This window comes from Elaeis guineensis, chromosome 1 (genome assembly GCF_000442705.2).
Source record: "Elaeis guineensis isolate ETL-2024a chromosome 1, EG11, whole genome shotgun sequence".
In the NCBI taxonomy this organism is placed as follows: Eukaryota; Viridiplantae; Streptophyta; class Magnoliopsida; order Arecales; family Arecaceae; genus Elaeis; species Elaeis guineensis.
In genome coordinates this window covers 79903456-79908632 of record NC_025993.2, presented here as the reverse complement: position 1 = coordinate 79908632, position 5177 = coordinate 79903456, and positions in this window count along the sequence as shown.

Genomic DNA, 5177 nt, shown 5'->3' with positions numbered 1-5177 from the left:
AAACTAGTTGTGCCATTTTCAATGCTCGGATGAGGGATGGAGCCTCAGTCACTGATCATGTACTGTACATGATCGAAATGATTGAGCACCTAAGTAAAATGGGCTTTCCCCTGCACAAGCAGCTCGGTAAGGATGCGATCCTTAATTCTCTGCCCAAGTCCTACCTTCCCTTCCTTACTCATTTTCGAATGACAAAGCCTGCAGTGAACTACCACGGCTTGTTGGGGTTGCTGCAGAACTTTGAGAAGGACCACCAGCTCTATAAGGAGTCGGTGAATGTTGTGGGAGGGTCTTCTTCTGGTCATCGACCCTTTAAGAAAGGGAAGAAGAACAAGAAGAAGAAGAATAAGAAGGTGCAGCTGCATGCTGGGATGTCTGCACAGGGTCAGACCAAGAAGCACAAGCCCGACCAGAGTCAGGCGGAGTACTTCTTTTGCAAGAAGTAGGGGCACTGGAAGAGGAACTGTCCTCTATACATTGCCTCACTGGACCCGAACAGGCCGAAGAAGAAGCAAGGTACTTATATGATAACACCTTGCAACTTTTCCATTTGTGATACTACTGCCTGGGTATTGGATACCGGAAGCTCTTATCATATTTGAATTCGATGCAGGGTCTGCAGGTCAGTAGGAGATTTGATGAAGGCGAGAGATTCCTGAACGTTGGAGATGGAAGCAAAGTTCCAGTTCTAGCATTAGGAATCATGAACCTTGTAATCAATTCTCGAAATATAATTCTGAGTGAATGTCACTATTATCCAAGCTTTTTATTAAATATTATTTTTGTAGGCCTTTTGGCCATGAACGGTTATCAATTTTTAATAAAAAAAAATATTTGTAATATCATTTTGAATGGTGTTACAATGTTTGTTGGACAACTTAATAATAAAATTTACTTTCTATCACAACCTGTTAATGTGGTTCAAACCTCTGGTAAACACTCTAGAATAAATAATGTATCAGAAGTCTACCTTTGGCACTGTAGGCTAGGTCATATCAATAAGAACAGGATAAACAGGTTGGCTCAAGAAGGAATTCTTGAAGTAGGTGATTGTGAATCACTTCCAACTTGTGAGTCCTGTCTTCTCGGTAAAATGACCAAGTCACCTTTTACTGGAAAAGGTGAGCAAGCCAGTGAACTCTTGGCTCTGGTACATTCTGATGTATGTAGACCCATGAGCTCAAGTGCAAGAGGTGGATATTTCTACTTCATAACCTTCACAGACGACCTATCAAGGTATGGGTATGTCTATTTAATGAAGCATAAGTTGGAGTCATTTGAAATGTTCAAACTATTCCAAAATGAGGTAAAAAAATAAACTGAAAAGTGTATTAAAACTCTTCGATCTGATCGAGGAGGTGAATACCTTTCCAATTATTTTTTGATATATCTTGGGGAGAATGGGATTCTCTCTCAGTGGACACCTCCTGGAACACCACAGCATAATGGTGTGTCTGAAAGGAGGAATCGGATCTTGTTGGACATGGTTCGATCCATGATGGGGTTTCTGGTCTGCCGATCTTCCTTTGGGGATATGCACTCGAATTGGCTTGTTACCTTCTAAATAGGGTTCCGAGTAAGTCTGTAACCAAAATACCATATGAGATATGGATAGGATGTAAGCCAGTACTCTCGCACCTTAGGATTTGGGGGTGTCCGACTTATGTTAAACGTTTAATTACGGACAAGCTTGGACCTAGGTCTGACAAGTGTAATTTTATAGGGTACCCAAAAGAGACCAAAGGGTATTACTTCTACCTAGCTGATGAGCAAAAAAGTGTTTGTCAGCCTTAAGGCAATCTTTTTGGAAAGAAGTTTCTTGGTGAAGGGACTGTTGCCTCTAAGGTCGAACTTGACGAAATTCGATAGGTGAAAAATTTGACACAAGTTGCTGAACCTGAATCGGATTTGATTAGATCAGATCTGGAGCCCATTGTTCAAGCACCCTTAAGGCGATCTGGTAGAGTACCACGTCAACCGGATAGATACTATGGTTTCTTGGTCCGGGATGATGATCCTATCGAACTTGATGAAAATGATGAGGATCCGATCACCTACATGGATGCAATGCAGAGACCCGACTCTGAGAAATGGCTAGAGGCCATGAAATCCGAAATGAAGTCCATGAAGGTCAACGATGTGTGGACATTGGTTGACCCACCCGAAGGAGTAAAACCCATAGGGTGTAAGTGGGTCTTCAAGAGGAAGAGGGGCGCAGACGGAAAGATGAAAACCTATAAAGCCCGTCTGGTTACCAAGGATATCATCAACGTTATGGTATAGACTATGATGAGATATTTTCTCCTGTGGCAATGCTCAAATCCATTCGGATTATGCTTGCGATAGCTGCCATCTGGACTATGAAATCTGGCAGATGGATGTGAAGATAACTTTCCTAAATGGAGAGCTAGATGAAGAGGTGTATATGATACAACCTGAAGGATTCACATCCACTGATGAGTCTAAGGTGTGCAGACTACAGAGGTCCATTTATGAACTTAAGCAGGCATCCTGGAGTTGGAACATACATTTTGATAGGACGATCAAGACGTATGGCTTCGTTAAGAATGAAGAAGAGCCCTACATTTATAAGTGGGCTAATGGTCTCATAGTGGTATTTCTTGTATTGTATATGGATGATATTCTCTTAATCGGGAATGATGTCCTGCATTATAAGGAATAAAGATTTGGCTGTCGTCATAGTTCTCCATGAAGGATTTGGGAGAAGCTTCCTACATCCTAGGGATGAGGATCTATAGGGATAGATCTAAAAGATTGCTTGGTTTATACCAGTCTACGTACATAGATACTATGCTGAAGAGGTTCAGCATGGAGAATTCCAAGAAAGGCTATCTACCGATGGGCCATGGAATTTCTCTCTCGAAGAGGGATTGTCCGACAACACCTCAAGAGAGAGAGCATATGGGTAGGATTCTATATGCTTCGACAGTGGGATCTATCATATACGCCATGATATGTACACGACCAGATATAGCATACTCACTAGGGGTAGTGAGTAGATACCAATCTGATCCAAGGGAGAATCACTGGAAGGTTGTTAAAACCATCCTGAAGTATTTAAGAAATACTAAGAACCATGGCTTGTTTATGGTGAATCAAACTTGAGACTTATAGGGTTTACAGACTCTAGTTTCCAGTCTGATCATGATGACAGCAAAAGTGTGTCGGGATTTATTTTTACCCTTAATGGTGGGGCTATCTGCTGAAGAGTTTCAAGCAACACACAGTGGCTGATTCAGTTTGCGAGGTAGAGTATGTCGCTGCATCAGATACTGCCAAAGAAGTGGTGTGGCTGAGGAAATTTATCACCGAGCTCGGAGTAGCACCTCCCTTGTTGGTCCAGTTCTGCTCTACTGTGACAGCTCTGGAGCCATTGCTTAGGCGAAGGAACCCAAGGCACACCAGCGGACGAAGCATATTCTGCGCCGCTACCATCTCATCCGGGAAATTATGGATCGAGGTGACGTCGACCTTCAAAAGATCGATGGAAAGGAGAACCTGGCTGACCCATTCACTAAAGCCATTGCGGTGAAGGAGTTCGACGACTATAAGTCGAAGATGGGTATTAGATACTGCACCGATTGGCTTGAGGCCAAGTGAGAGTTTGTTGGGAATAGTGTCCCAAAGCCAATCGTCAGCCTGTTGTCGGTTGTTCTCATTTTTGTATATGTACATGAATTATGAATTAATAAAAAATATTTTGATATTGTTCATCACAAAATGTTTCATTTCTAATGAACTCCTATGTTGTGGTGAAGTCCTTAGGACTATTTAGACTTGACAAAGGAGGATTTGTCGTTTAGTCTTTAAATCTGTTCGCGACCAAATGATACGTTGTTACCAAGGAAACGTTTATCAAGCATAGGTCGTTGTGTGCCATATAGGTTGGTTGTCCTCTTAACCAATGAGTGTGGAGACACTGGTATGGCATACAGGTGAGATGTAAGGGTACATCTGCACTGAACGTGACCGACTCCGGAGCTATTTCTGCTGTCAAGATTTGCTCCGATGGAATATGGGTATAAATATCCCTCCGACCTGAGACCGCCACGGTGACTTGCAAGCAACTCACTGCACTTAGGCACTGGACTACCTGAATTTCTAATTCAGTGACGGAAGGCTGCTGGGTGTAGTCAAGTACTTGACTTGTCGGTGCGTGTGTCAAGATGGGATTGACCACTCCAGTTTAGGAGCTGTGTACAGTCGTGTTTCAATTTAGCAAAACCTTGGCCAGGGTAGTCCTTTGTGAGGAGTCACAGGACTGTTTGAGTTGAGCACGATTCGGATGATCTAATCAGGGTTGACAGTTTAACCCTGAGTCATCCTAAACACAGAGGTCAAAAGGATGAATTATACAGTAACCATATTCACGTAGGTTCTGAGTGTTGCGATTGCGACATTCGACCTATCCGATCATCGGGTACCATTGCTAGATGGTCACTTCGATTAGTACAGGAATTGGTTCCTGTGCTACCGGCTTAGGTTCGAACCTGTGGGGTCACACACATTAGAGGTTCCTATCTGATCTGATGGCTGATGAAGAGTCCTAATGCTCTGGACTATGAGTCCTACATGTCTGGATTCTATGATCGAGAATCAGGATTCTCTGATCATGAATTCCACACATTTTGGGTACCGGGGTCAAGAGTCCCACTGGTTTGGGACTCTTCGATCAGGGTTACATATCGATGAATTCTGATGCCCGATTACCCATCGATTTGGACTCAATATTTATGAGAGTTTAATTAGTGATTTGATCACTAATTAACTCAATTTGATTGAGTAATTATTTTTGGATCAAGTCCAATTGAATTGGATTCAGTTGGGTTTGACCCGATTAGGTTAAGAGTTGACCTAATCGTCGAGATGGTTTGGTCCCTGATTGATCAGGGGTTGGGCTTAATCAATTCCTGATTTGATTAGATTTTATTGAGCCTAATTAAGCCTAATTAAGTTAGTTTAAATTAGTCTAATTGGGCCTAACTTATTTGGTTCAATTAGGTTGGTTTAAATAATGAAACCACCTTGACCCATTCTCCCTGCGCCACCTCACTTCCACTGCGCCCATTTGAATTCACGAGAAGGAAGTTCTCATGAATTTTTCTCACGCAAAGCCCTCCTCACACCCTACTTTATGCACCAAATGAGTGGATAAG